Here is a 14,837-nt window from a genome sequence, read left to right on the forward strand (position 1 = left end):
CAAAATATGAGAAAAGGAAAAAATGGAAACAAAGTCTTTGTATATAGGGAGGGGTAGAGGAGTTGAAGGGAGGGCAGGAGAACGGGGAAAAAATAAGAACCAAGATACATCAGGTAAAGGTACAAGTTCCCAATGATAAATGTAAATATATTGTATACCTAAAATGTACCAATAGAAGAATTTAAGGACAAGAAAAAAAAAAGAATACACTTTTCCAGGTCACACCTTCAATGACCCAAGTCCAAGCAGCACATTCAGGGGGCTGAGGATTTAGCTCAGTGGTTCTGCTGCCTGCCTTGCAAGCACAAGGTCCCGAGTTTGATCCCTGGTACGAATAAATAAATAAATAAAATTTTAAAACAAAAACCAAGCAGTACATTCAGCCCTGAACTAAACAATGGCTGGATCCACTGATGAAAGCATCTGGTGATCCAACCATTCTCCAAACACAGGGGACTTCTGGGGGTACATTTTAGATCCAAACCATAACGCAGATTCACACACCCACCCTCGAGTGCAGATGCTCAAACACAGCCACCTCACCCTCACTGTCACCAGGGGAAAATGACAATTCAGATGATTCCAGCGCACACACACACGGTTCCCATGTGCAGCCGGGGCTGAGGACCAGACCCCAGGGTTCCTGGGAGCACCAGGGCAGCGGCTGTCACCCTCGTGTGCCTCAGTGACCCGCAGGGAACCATCTCCCCAAATGGTTATGTAGGTCTTCGGAGAGCCCAGGATTAGGCATCGCTAGTATGTTCCCAAGAGTCGCTGGTACCAGGCTCAGGACCTGGGAACCGCTGCCCAACCGGGAAAGTGGCTTCGGGGGGCGGAGCTTGGAGCTTTAAACTTGAGCAGCGCCCAGGGCTCCGGAACGCGGGAAGCACCTGCGCCCGCGGGGTTTGCAACTCTGTCCTGGAGCTCCCCCTGGTGGTTTGGCGGGGCGCAGCAGCCCTTGGGGTGGACGCGGAACTCCGGTTACGGGGATGTGGGCGGGGTGTCCTATGCGCTGGGCGGAGCCTGCAGTGAGTGAGCCAGGCCTCGGTGGGACCGGATTTTAGAGAACCGGAAGACACCACCCCTGTGTTCCGGTTCTCTAAAGTGTCTTTTCTATCCCTGCAACTCTGACTTGTCGCTCCATTCTAGCGTCTGGTGACCTCCCCAAGTCTGGGCGCCCCTGTCTCCGTCTGAGCCAGGCGACCGACGGGATGAAAGCCTTGGTCCTGGGCAGGGGCGCGAGCCCGAAAGTCTGCACGCGCCCTCCCCACTGCAGCCCCTGCCTCGGCGCCTTCATTTCAAGGCTGCCTTGCTTTCTCCAATTTCACTCTCGTAGAAGCCAACGAGACAGCGACCCCGCTGAAGGCAGGTGGCCTGTTTTGGCGACAGTGTCTCCTCCGCTTGTCACGGGAGGGACCCGTGTTCTCGCTGTAGCAAACCCCTAGAGTCCCGCGCTTCCCGCAGCTTCGCCCTCGGTGGAAGCCCCGCTCCCGGCAGTCGCGGCCGAGGACTCGGGGAGCATCTCCTGCACCTTCGTGGTCTTCTCAGTGAGCCCCTTGTCTGGATCGGGGGGATCGGATACCCTGCGCCCTGTCCCTCACCCCACCTGGGAACCCCGCGTGGATCAGGTCCCCTCGAGGGTCTCTGTCGCGGTGCGCGGCTCTCCCTGAAGTCCTCGACACCTCTTCCTGCCCCTCTGAGTCTCCCTGCTGCCCCGGCTTTGTTCTCGCCGCCCCCACGGCCTGTGCCAGGAATCCTGGCCGCTCCATCCTCGAGGTCCGCCTGCCCGGCCTTCTGCCCCGACCCTGGGCCTGCCTTGGCCCCTCGCTCCCTATGACACACATCGCGCAGCTGGAACCGCTCAGGGACAGGCAGGTGGCCGCAGGCCCTCACGGCGGGGACCAGCAGCGCCTCCACCGCCTGCAGGAGGCTCCCGGCCTGGCGCGGCCCCTCAACCCTGATCCCAGCGGGAGGGGCCCAGGCGGGCGGCCTGGGCTGCGGGCACCGCACCAAACCCCTCCTGGGGACTCCCTCAGGGCTGGGAGTTCAGGCCCGGGCTGGGCTCCGTCGCCTGTGGCAGGCGTGGCACAGCGTCTTCACCCTCCCCTGGCCCGGGCAGTCCAGGGATCCGCTGGGGGCTAACAGGTTTGCTCTCCGAAGGCCCAGCTGCTCCGGAACTATGTCCCTGGCACCCGCCTGAGGGTTCTGAACTGTGACCAGGTGCAAGCTCTCGAAGACGCTCAGCAGGGTGTGGGCCATCACACTCCTCAGGCCTGCCCCTGCGCAAACCAACCGGGCCCCCCCCCATAAACCTCTCTGGTTACGGTCTCCATAGCAACACTCCACGCTGGAGCTGGGGTCGGCAGGTGTGGTGATGGGAGCAGTACAGGTAGCTGTTTGAGGGTTAGAGGGGTTGAATTCAGGCCATCACATTGAGCTACATCCAAAACCTGTTTGTTTGTTTGGACAGGGTTGTGCTAAGTCTCTAAACTGCTCAAGCTGGGCTCAAATTCGTGATCCTCCTGCCTCAGCCTCCCAGAATGCTAGGCACACCTGGCTGGAGGAGCAGTTCTTAAACGGCAGCATGGGAAGCAGGACGTGGAGCGCCGGAAACACCACCTTCACCGGTGGGCAAACTAGGCAGGATTCGCAGAAGAAAGAGCAGGCACCACTGCAGGGGACATTCGGGGAAGAGAAGCCTCTTTCCAGGGTGCACAGGCCTCGGTCAGGGCAAAGGAGCTCTGTGCGGACAGAAACCAAACGCACTGTCATCCCCAAGGGTCCAGATCTCACTCGGGGCTCAGCCTCCTTCACAGTGTTGGCCTTCTCAGCCTGAAAGGACAACAGGCCTGCGGGCTGGGGAGCTGCAGCGGCTTCAGGAGCGTGGGAACCCCCATCAGGCCACAGGTCTCGCTCCACAGGCCCTGGCCCCAATCCCCATCCTGTGTGGGCTCCTCTACTCTTTCTTTGCGTGCGTCAAGTGTGTGGTCTGAATACCTGGTGACCCCCACTGAGATGGGTCTCAGGCTCTGCCGGGAACCAGGTGGGCACTTGCCAGCCATAGCAGTTCCCACGTGCATTTGGCTCCGATCTCTGCAGCCCTTGACCACCAGCTCTGCGGGCAGCAGCCCGGCTGTTAGGCTCCATCCCAGCCCTCCCACTCCTCTGCTGTAACTCTGGGTTGTCCGAGCTCCTGGAGGCCTCAGCTTGTTCCTCTGTGAATGGCCATACCACTCTTCAGCCTCAGGGGATTCCAATGGGTACAAAGAGGGCTAATCCCAGAGAGCAGTTGGAAAAAGGGCTGACCTGGAGCGAGAGCCGGGGTTCAACCCCTCCCCATCCCCCAAACAAACTACTCCCCCATCAATGAGCCCAACAACCCCAGCTCCATGAAGGTATTTATTGAAAACTTACCATTATATAAGCATTGGCTAAATAATGAATAAATAAACAGAACAAAAACACTTCACCCCACCCTTGTTTGTTTTTCACACAGGAAGAGAGTTGATTGTATGGTTACCATGGAAATGGCCCGATGCAAGCTGCATGCCTATTCCTCTTATTTCTCCTGCTTTTTTCTTCTCCTTTCACCTTTTTGATCCAGAAATAGATGTTCCACTTCTCTCAAGAGCGCTGCTGCCCAACAGAAATGACACGCCAGCCCCAAACAGGAACCAACTTCCAGTGGCCACCATCAATTGATGAAAGGAAGCAGGTGAGGCAAATTTAAGGACAGATTTCATTTACACTGAAATACACAAAATGTCATTGAAGAAAACAAAGGGCTGTTGCGCATTCCCCTTTTCACAGTGAGTCCCTCAAGCAGCAGTAATTCATGGCCTCAGCAGCTACACCCGACCTCAGAGGATTTATTTTGAGGAATTCACTGGGGATCTGTGTATGTGACCATGTTCAGCACCCGAGTTATTTATAACCCTGCATGACTGGAAAACAACCACCAAAAAAAAAAAAAAAAAAAAAGGGCAGCTGGCGCTGTTCCCTGTCTGGTGTGGATAACACAGGCGCCATTCTTGCAAAGATCAAGACTCAGATGCTGTAAAATTTACCTAAAGTGTACAATTTCAAGGCAAATATGATTCTCCACGGATCATCACTGTGATCCATTTTTGGACATTTTCGTCTCTCCAAAAAAGAAAGTCTGCCCCCATTTAGGCATCACCTTCCAACCCTCCATTTCCCCCAGCCCCTAGAACTTCCTTCCTGTCTCCACAGAGGTGTCCACCCGGACGTCCACCTAAATGTGTTACCCACCGTGTGGCTTCTGTGTCCAACTTCATTCACTCAGCATCACTGTTTTGAGACTCATCCAAATACGATCCCATTGGATGGCTGTAATAGTCATTTTTTTCATTGCTGGGACAAAATACCCGATGTCTGCAGCTGAAAGTAGTTTGACTCACAGTTTCAGAGGGTTCAGTGTATGGTTGGCTGCCGCCAGGCAGAGACGGCAGGATAGAAAGACCTAGTTCAGGAAGCTGCTCACTCCGTGACAATTAGGAAGCAGAGAGGGGGGAGGGAGCCAGGGACAAAAATACACCTTCCAAGTGACACCTGCTGTGAACCACCTCTCCCAACCACCTTCTAACAGTGAGTTCAGCTATAAACCAATCAATGGATTAACCCACTGATGAGTATAGCATGACTCAGTGCTCTTCCAAAAGCCCCACCTCTGAACACATGAGAATTTCAGAGGACATTTTATGTTATTTTATTTATTTTTGTGTGTGTGTGGGTACCAGGGATTGAACTCATGACCTTGCACTTGTGTGGCAGCATGGTGCCACTGAGCTAAATCCCCGGCCCTCAGGGGACATTTTAAATCTAAACCATAGCAATGGGTACATCACATTTATTTTATCCATCCATCAGTTGATCAGAACGTGGGTTCTTTCCTGTCTGGCTGCTTGGAAATGCTGCTAGGGACATCTGTGCACAGTGTGTTGTCACCTCCCCTGGGGATACACTTTGGGGTGGGAAGCTGGGTCATCTGGTAACTCTGTGTTTAGCCATTTGCTTAACTGAGGGATGCTTTTCACAATATTCAATTCAGGGTGAGGATTTTGTTCCGCTTCCCACGAGGTGGCTGTAAATGGTACCCGGCAGCCCCATACTCCCCAGTAATGGGAAGTCGTCTCTGTGCCTCGGTGACCCAGCCTTATCCTGAGGTGGTGGGGATGCAGGACGATGGGACGCACCCGGCCCCAAGTGCTACTGGGAGGGAGTTTCCTTCTCCCCTCGAGACAGGAAGGTGGGACGCACTGGCCTACAGAGGGAGGCCTGGGACAGCGTGTGCTTGCAGGAGGACCCGCAGGTATGAGGGTGCTAAGGACTGAATTGTGTTCCCCCAAATTTGGGTGTTGCACCCCTAACTCCCAACGGGATGAATTCTGGACACAGGGCATTTAGGAGGTTATTAAGGTGAACCAGGTCTTAAGACAGGACTGGTGCCCTTGGGAGAAGAGGGAGAGACATAGACCCCCTGCCCCCGCCTGAGCACACAGGAAAGGGTGCGTGAGGGCGCTGCGAGACAACAGGTTCCTATTCAGCCTGCCTGCCTGCTGTCTGTCTGTCTGTCATACTGGGGATTGAATCCATGGCCTTTGTACTAAGACACATCCCCAGCTCTTTTTTTATTTTGAGACAGAATCTGACTAAGTCACCAAATCGCTTAGTTGCCCAGGCTGAACTTGAGCTTGTGATTCTCCCGCCTCAACCTCTCCGAGTGCCAGGGTTACAGGTGTGCACTTAGAACTGATTGTAGTTGTCACTGACCATGTCACCTTCTGTTCCCCACCCCCACCCCAGCACAGACTGTCCTGCCTGGCCTCTCCTTACTTCTCCTTAGTCCCCATTTACTAGGAAAAGGCAGGTGGCCACCTGTCTTCCTCCTCTGTTTCCTGGCTGCTCCGCCGGGAAGTCGTTCCCGTTCACTCTCCGGGTGGGGTGAGGCTGGAGGAGCAGAGCTGCACGGGATGATGGGACATCGTGAACTCAGAGTCTGTGAATCGGAGACCCAGAAACTTCCAGATGGAAGGAATCATCCTGGAAGCCAGGGACTCTGAGTTGCTGAAGCTTCTAGGCATCCAATGAGGGTAAGCTGAGCCCTGACCCCTACGAGCAGAGCAAGTGGGAAGAGTCAGGCAGGGGCACGGGAGCTCCCAAGTGTCCGACCTGGCCCCTTCCCGGGCATTTCCTCTGGGGCACAGTCCCCTTCGGGCCACAGAGGGACCTGAGATCGTCCTAGCCACTGCCTCTAAGGTTCCCACGGAAACACCTGGATGAAAAGGACATGTCGAATATTTTGCAAAATTCTTTCCCTCTGCTTGTGTTTGAAGAGAAAAAAACCAAATCTGCTGTCCTGAGAGTAAATAGCACTTTCGGGCAGGGGTTCTCAAAGTGTGTAAGCTCAACAATTGAGGCACATTCACTGGTTACCTTTATAAAAAAAGAAAGAGGGGGCCGGGGATTTAGCTTAGTGGTTCCGGCACCTGCCTCTCAAGCGCAAGGTCCCGAGTTTGATTCCCAGTACCAAAAAAAAAAAAAAAAGCACGAGAATATAAAAGGCCCAGGGATCTAGCCAGTGGTTTCGCCGCCTGCTGGGCAAGTGCAAGGACCCAAGTTCGATGATCCCCGGTACCAAAAAAAAAGAAAGAGGGTCCAGGGTGGTGGTGCATGCTTGTAATCCCAGCACTTGGGAGGCTGAGGCAGGAGGATCGCTACAAGTTCAAGGCCAGCCTGGGCTACATAGTGAGTTCAGGACCAGCCTGAACTACAAAGGGAGACTCTGCCTAAAAAAACAAAAAACAAAAAAGAAGAAGAAGAGGACAGAAAAGAGGCACTACTTCCCGTAGAGATGAATAGCAGTGACTGATATTCTAAATGGGGAATTCCTTGTAGTATGTGATTCATTTTCCCATTTGACCCCCATTTAATCAATATTGCCGAAGTGACTATACTGGTACTCTTATTGGTTGGTCAGGGTTTCGTCCCACCTTGTGCCCACTTTGTAATTTTCCACTGGATCTTATAGTGTTGTCCCACTTTGTACCTGCCTCACCGCATGGCTTTGCCATATAAAACACCTTTGAAAAATGCAGTGGGCGGGCAACCCGTTTTCCGGTCCCCCTTCTGGCTTAGACAGAAGCTATCTTTCTCTGAATAAATTTTTCTAGCTCTTAGGAAAAAAAAAGTGTATAAGTTCGAGTCCAGCCTGGTCAACTTAGTGACTCAGCCAGAACCTGTCTCAAAATTTAAAACAAAAAAAGGGCTGGGATGTAGCACAGTGTGAAGGCCCTAGGTTCACCCCAGGACCACACACACAAAAAAGTTAGATACCTGAATATGTGACGGATGTTATTGCTATTTGGGGGAGTTAATACATAAGTATTCTTTTAATCTCTCAGTTGAGATTCCTAATAGGGTAAATATGGACAGATATAATCCACATAAACAAAAGCTTTGGGGGAACACTGATAATCTTGAATTTTAATAACAAAGACACCATTTTTAACAGGATCAAATATACTTGACTCAGTCTAATTTTAAAAAATATTTCTGGGCCGGGGATTTAGCTCAGTGGTTTCGCCGCCTGCTGCGCAAGTGCAAGGACCCAAGTTCGATCCCTGGTACCAAAAAAAAAAAAAAAAAATAGAGAGACCCTGTCTCACAATAATATTTTTTAAAAGGGCTGGGGATGCAGCTAAGTACAAAGGCTCTGGGTTTGATCCCCAGTGCCACAAAAACATAGGTTGGTTGTAAAATGGTTTTGCCTGGTTCTCTTAGAACAATCACTGCTGTTCCTGGGCCGCCATGCTGGGAGGGAGCTCAGCACACACTGGAGACCACTTGTAGGTGTCTAAGTCCACAGATGCAGCAAAACCCCCCCTCCAGACCAGGTACCGGACATACCCATGATGAAGATTCCAGAAGATTCTACAGCCTGGCTAGGGGAGTCATTCCAGCTTCGACCCTAAACATTGTGGGACTGAAAGAAGCCATTCTCACTGTGTCCTTTCACCATTGCTGAGTCAGAATCTGTGTGCATAATAAAAAGAGTCTGCTAGCACGGTGCAGTGATACATGCATGTAATCCCAGCATTTAGGAGGCTGAGGCAGGAGGATCCCTTTGAGTGTGAGACCAGCCCATGCTACATAGTGAGTTCAAGGCCAGCCTGAACTACATAGCAAGACTCTGTTTCAAAAAGAAAAAGCAATAATAAAGGGTACTAAATGCAAATAAAAATTTTATCATAAAAGAAGCATCATAGCATGCTACTCAGTAAATCTTTTTTTCTTTTTTTTCTTTTGGTGCTGGGTATGGTGCCCAGGGCCTCACACATGCTGGGCAAATGCTCTACCACTGAGTCACACTCCACCCCTGTGCTCGGTAAGGAAGGAAAGAAGAAACACTAAGGTGATGCTCACCATTCCTGCCAGGGCTCATTCTACACCAGACACTGAACTAGACAGAAAAGCCTTTCACACGCTGCTTAGGTCACCACCACTTCCAGGGATGTAGTTCAGTGCAAAGGTCCTGGGGTCAATCCCCTAAAAGTGAGGTGGGTCCGGTGGTACTGTGGGTGAGGAGTAGGAAAGCAAGCTACCAGAGGAAAATGCATGCAGGGCGACCCTGCCCATGAAACAGGCCACGAAATTTGGATTCAGCCCCAGACAGACCTCACGGTGTCCCACCTCGGTAAACACAGACAGCTTCTATCCTGCTATTAGCAAAAGAAAACAAAAGGCTTATTCAAGTTACACAATGGGAAATTGTGAATGTCAGTCAAAATATAGTCGGAGATTTTAGGCAAAGAGGAGGAAAAAGAGAAAGAGGTGAAGGAGACTGAGGAGCTGTGTTTCATGTGGACAGTCTGGTGACAAAGGACAAGCCTTGAAATTAAAAGAAGACTCTGCAGGCACTGAGGGAAAAACTATTTCTGGAAAAATGGGAGATCTATTGTGGGGAGCCCCAGACTGAGCTCCCAGCACGGAATCGGGGTGTCCCCTCTTTGCACCTCAACACCCCACCCAGCTGCCTGTGGAGGTGGGCAGATCTCAGGTGATGCAGGCCAAGGCCCAGGGAGAGGGCCCAGGCCACCCCGAGATTCCCATTGTGCTCACCAAAGCCCTCCAGACATGCTGCTGTCATTCTCACTTACAGGTGAGGAAACTGAGTCCGAGAGCCTAACTAACCTGTCCAAGGCCACACAGCCGGGGTGGACAGAGCCGTGACTGAAACAGGCAGATGCACCCCAGTGTCCAAGCTCTTAAACACCATGGTTTAGGACCACGCCTTTTAAATTAATGATGCATGAGCCAGACACCATGGTGCACGCCTATAATCACAGCACTCGGGAGGCTGAGGCAGGAGGATTGCAAGTTCAAGTTCAGCCTGGGCAACTCAGCAATTTAGTGAGATGCTGTCTCAAAATAAAGAACAAAGAGAGCTGAGGATGTAGCTCAGTGTGAAGGCCCTGAATCCAATCCCCAGCACTAGGGGAAAAACAAAAACAAAACACCCTGTATGTTATTTATTGTCTTGATGCTGCAATCCAGGCTGCACCTGGCTGGTTCTTCTGCCTCAGCCCCAGTGGGGAAGGAACATCTTCACTCCCACATCTGGCCAGGCTCCCGACATCCTGTGTCCTCCTGGCTGGGCTGGGCAGGCACAGCAAGCAGGCTTCATCCAGGGACAGGTATCTAGGGGACAGGGCCTAGTCATCCCAGGCTGTCTGGCATCAGATTCCAGCACTGTGAAACACTGGGCAAGTCATCTCCCCCCGAGCCTCAGTTTACCCATCTGTAAAATGTGAACAGCAAGAACACCTGACCTTTGTTAAACAATCAGGACGTGGGCTGGGGATTTAGTTCAGTGGTTCCGCTGCCTGCCTTGCAAGCGCAAGGTCCTGAGTTCGATCTCCGGTACCAAAAAAAAAAACCAATCAGGACGCATACCGCTGCTCCTGCTCTCAATGTTGGGTCCCTACACCCGGTTCTGCGCTGAGTCTGATATTAGACCACTGAGATCTTTTGACTCAGAGACGACCAAAAGGGAAGGAGGGGAGGGGAAGGGAACACAAAAAAATCAGGATGCGCTGTGTACCTGTTCCAACTCCCCAAGAAGAAAGTAATCATGTACTGCGAACACGTGCTAATAAAAATTCCTTAAAATTTTTAAAAATATATTTCCTCTTGTGATGACCTTGGACCACTGGTCACGGTCAACTCGTCCTACTACGGGCTGTTGAATTTTTGCGTCTCTGGCACCATCGTCCCTGCCCTTTGCAAAACATCCGGCCTCGTGGGTCTGGTCACGTCTCCGAGAGGACAGGGGTGCAGGGGCGATTGGAGGAGGGGTCCCGGGCGTGACTTCGGCCTCAGGCTGCAGGGTTCACATCTGTGGCTCCCCTGGGGCTCTGCCACCAGGGCCAACCTGAGCATCGGCATTCGCCATGGGAGCTGGGAGCCCGACCCTGGCCTGGGCCAGGTCCCGAGCGCCCGAGACCTCCAGACGGGACTGCCCCTCCCCCAGCCAGGAGTGGCGCCGCCTCAGCCCACACCCTTCCGGCGCCACGCATCACAAACCCTTTGACCCGCCTCCCCCTTACTCAGACTCTCGCTGTGGCTCCCACTGCCCTGCAGGAGTCCTCCCCGCACCCCACCGGCCCTGAGTATTACACCCCTGCCTGACGCAATGCCTGGCAATGCCGGGGCTCTTTCCAGCTTGAAGGGCCCAGCTTGGGAGTCGACCTCTACCCACAGTGCGGGAGACTGTAATATTGATTACGCCCCAAATCAGGCTGTAAACAGTCCAGGCTGGGAAGAGTTAACCCCCCCCCCCCATTGGCTTGTTGATAGAAGTGAGTCCGGCCGAAGCCTACGTGCAGAGGTCAGAGTAACTCGCACCCAAATTCCGTTCCCACAACTAAAACCTTCTTGCCAGAAAGGCAATGTTCAAATTCCAACCATATATTCTGTCTATTCTGTTCCTAATTGGAGAATGCGTGGTCTTGTCTTTTACGAGCCTTGCTTACATTGATTTTCATAGAAACTGCACAATTGTGTGTCCTTGCACATAGTTCTGCTCTTACACATAGCTCACCTTTACCCCCAATTGATTACCAATAAAAATCAGTGGCCTGGGCGGGGATTTAGCTCACCGGCATCACGCCTGCCTCACAAGCGCAAGGACCTGAGTTCCTGGTACCAAAAAAAAAAAAAAAAATCAGTGGCCTGGGTTGGCCAGCGCCTTTGTCAATTGCACCGGCATTGGTGGTCCTGGCACCCCGCTTTCTCTCCTAGTTGTGTCTTTTAGTTTGATTTCTCAGGCCTGCATCATACACTGGGCAGGAAACTGGAACCTAACTGCAGGGGTCTCCAGTACCAGAGGGGTTCCTGGGTCTCCCCACTGGGCTGTGAATCCCAGGAGGCAGGGCTTGGGCTAACTTATCGCTGAGGCCCCAGGTACAGGTCCTGGGAAATGTGGGGAAAGGAAGAAAGGAAAGGAGGAAAAGAGCAGGGAGGAGCAGGAGAGAGAATTCTACAATGTAAACCTCTGGTTCCATCTTTGGTCCCTGAACTGTCCCCTTATGCCCACCAGAGGGTGCACTGACCCAGCAAATCCTTAACAGCGCTTCGGCTTGGGCACTTAAAGAGGAATTGTGGGGCCCGGCCGCGGTGGCACCAGTCTGTATTTCCAGCGCTGAGGGAGGCTGAGGCAGGAGGATCTCATGTTCGAGCCCAACCTTGGCAATTTAGCAACTTAGCAAGACCCTGTCTCAACATTTTAAAAAATAAATAAATAAAAAGGGATGGGGATATAGCTCAATGTGAAAGTCCTGGGTTCAATCTGAGAGCCCAACAGTGCACCAGGACCACTGCTGAGTGCCCTACGCGGCTAACTCAACACAACCCAGGGTACCTTACAAGTGAGAAAGTACGGCTCAGAGAGGGCGTTCAACTTCCCCAGGACTACACAGCACCTACACTGCAGAGCAGCTTCCAGCTCCGGCCTCAGTGGCCACACAGCCCTCTGCTCTCTGGCTGCACTCCTGCCATGAGTCCCCCACACGCAGGGCTTCTTCTCTTTCCCGACCCTCACCTCCCGCGGTGGTCACCTCACTCACCGGGAAGCCTGCCCAGATCCTACTGCTCCCCTGAGAACCCAGCCTCTTCCTCACAGGTCTGGTGGTCTCCCAGGTTTCGGTCTGGGAGGCAGGGCCTGTCTAGCTCATCACTGCACGGAAACACTGAGCCTGAGTGAGTGAATGAATGCATGAATGAATGAACTCAATGACCTCAAACTCTGAGCTGATGAATGGGTGAATCCTACAGTTTCTGTGAGGCTCACCCAACCCCTCTCCGCCAGATCCTGACCAATCAGAACTCATTCCATTCCCTGTCTGCTCAATATGATTGGTGCAGGGGTGGGGACAGGACCCATGGGAGTCTATTCTGAGTCCTTAGCTAAATAAGGGACCGAAGGGGCCCTGAAACCAGCCATGCCGGGACCCTCTTCAGTTCTGGACTTTATGGTAACATAAGCCAATGGATTCACCTCTCACTAACCGGATCAAACGTGGTTAACTTGTTTTCTGTATTTGTGACCCAAAGGGCCCTGTATAATCCCCCCTAAAGCATTCTCCAAGCCCCCAAGTGAAGGAGCATGGGGGGAGATTCTCAGTCCCCTGCCAGACAAGACCCCTGACTCCAAGAGCCAGGCCAGGCCTTGGGGACAGGAAAAGCATCTCCCCGATTTCTCAGGCCTGGCACCGCATCTGCCTTTATCCTTGAGGCTCATGTCTCACTCCTGGACCCAAGCACCCTGACCACGGCTCCGGATGAAGAAATCGCTGATCTCAGCTCTGACGTTCCACCCGGATGGAAGGAGGCACTGGCTACCCTGGGGCTCCCTGGAGAGTGGGGGACACAGTGCAGGGCATGGGGATGGCTCTAGAGGTGCCATGGGGTGAGGCCCAGAGGACAAGGGGGCCACACTCCGGGTGCCCCGGGACCTTATGAAGACCTGGTGAGGAGGCTCTCAGATGTCATGGGGCGCCGACATCAAAAGGAAAAGCCCCAGCCTAAGGACATTTCACAGGTCATGCCAGCAATTAAAACATAATGAGGTTAGGGTGCAGCTCACTGTACAGTGCCTGCCCAGCACGTGCGAAGCCTGGGTTCCATCCCCAGCACCACAGGAAGTGCACACACAAATATGCAAGCAATGGCAGAAACACGAAATGATTTACAAATCAGGCAGCTTTCAGAAACCAAGTACTGTAGGTTTCAAAATTCTGGCCAACACGGTCACATGGCAGCATTTATAGAAAATGAGAGCCCCGTATGGGGACAACTAGCTGGTTACAGCTGCACTGGTTAATCGGTTACAGTTCAGGGTTTCCCCAAGTTCAAGCCATTCACTTCTGCCATGACTAACACAGCCACTGTGGTGGGACAGGGACTCAGCCACTTACAGACAGCAGGAGAATCAGTGGCCTCCTACAAATTTTTTTTTTTTTTTGGTACTGAGGTTTAAACTCGGGTCCTTGCACTTACAGGGCAGGCGGTGGAACCACTGAGCTAAATCCCCGGCCTGGCCTCCTACAAATTTTATTTAATAATCTGCAGCCAGTCATAGCGGCACACACTTGTAATCCCAGGATTCAGGAGGCTGAGGCAGAAGGATCCCCAAGAGTTTGAGGCCAGCCTGGGCTACGTATGAAACTCTGTCTCAAAAAAAGCCTCACCCATGGAATTAATATGAGAAAATGAAAACATGGAAACAAAGTCTTTGTAAATAGGGAGGGATGGAGGGGTAGAAGGGAGGGCAGGGAAGGGGGAAAAATAAGAAACAAGAGAGATTATGTAAAGGTGCAAATTTCCAATGATGAATGTCATTATACTGCATAACTAAATTGTACCAATAAAATGAAATTTTTTAAAAAGCCTCACCCACCCTTCAGGAGGCCTCGCTGAAGAGGGAGCCCCCCCCATGGTGGTGGCAGTGGCTGCCCCAGGGCCCAGGGAGCCTTGCACCTACCCCCACCCAGCCTCCATTCCCCCATCCCCGGCCCTGGGCCCACAGCCTGGTGACCCAAGTGATGCCTGGCCCTTCAGAATGAGCCCTCAGTCTCCGAGAGCGGCTTGGTCCCCGATGAAGCCCAGAACTGCGTGAGGCCCTCCCTGAGCCACAGAAGACCCCTGCGCTCATCTTCCTGAGGCTCCCTAAGACAGCTTGGAATTTGGTTGCCATGGAAACCACAAAGGCCTCAAAGGAGGAGGAGGTGGGAGCACCCAGGACCCTAAAAGCCATAGAAATGATAGATCTGAGGCCCTAGACCACTCTGCTCCTCCCAAGGGTCCCCAGCGGCCCTGATATGGAGCCATCCCTGTGGCCTCAGGGCCTGGCCAGCTGCACCTCCAGGCTGCAGATCCCCGTGGATGCCCAAATCGCCCCAGGCAAGAGGCTGAGCTCAATCCTCTGGGAGTCGAGCCTGGGCCTGAACTCCCAGCCCTGAGGGCGCCTCCAGGGTGGGTTTGGTGCAGTGCCTGCAGCCCAGGCTGCCTGGCCCCCTCCCACCAGGATCAGGGTTGAGGGGCTGCACCAGGCTGGGAGCCCCCTCCAGGCAGTGGGGGCACAGTGTGGGGAACAGGCACAGGGCGCTACTGGTCCCTGGCGACCCCGAGGGCCTGCAGCCACCTGCCTGTCCCTGCGCAGTTCCAGCTGCACGATGTATGTGTCATGGGGAGCAAGAGGCCAAGGCCTCCCTGGTGGAGTCTGCAGAGGACACCAGCCACCTCACGCTGCTGTCCCC

At 53.0% G+C, this 14,837-nt stretch overlaps 1 long non-coding RNA gene across 1 annotated transcript; it reads left to right on the plus strand.

Annotated features, from left to right (window-relative positions):
* Positions 1-1,036: 1,036 nt before the first annotated feature.
* Positions 1,037-9,041, plus strand: LOC110346084 (uncharacterized). The gene is made up of 3 exons (XR_002389876.2): positions 1,037-3,715; positions 5,072-6,113; positions 7,804-9,041. It is a non-coding gene; the product is annotated as an uncharacterized LOC110346084 (long non-coding RNA).
* The last annotated feature ends 5,796 nt before the right edge of the window (positions 9,042-14,837 follow it).

This window comes from Heterocephalus glaber, unplaced genomic scaffold, assembly GCF_053883595.1.
Source record: "Heterocephalus glaber isolate CG9 unplaced genomic scaffold, H.glaber_assembly_v1.0 deba00001744, whole genome shotgun sequence".
Classification (NCBI taxonomy): domain Eukaryota; kingdom Metazoa; phylum Chordata; class Mammalia; order Rodentia; family Bathyergidae; genus Heterocephalus; species Heterocephalus glaber.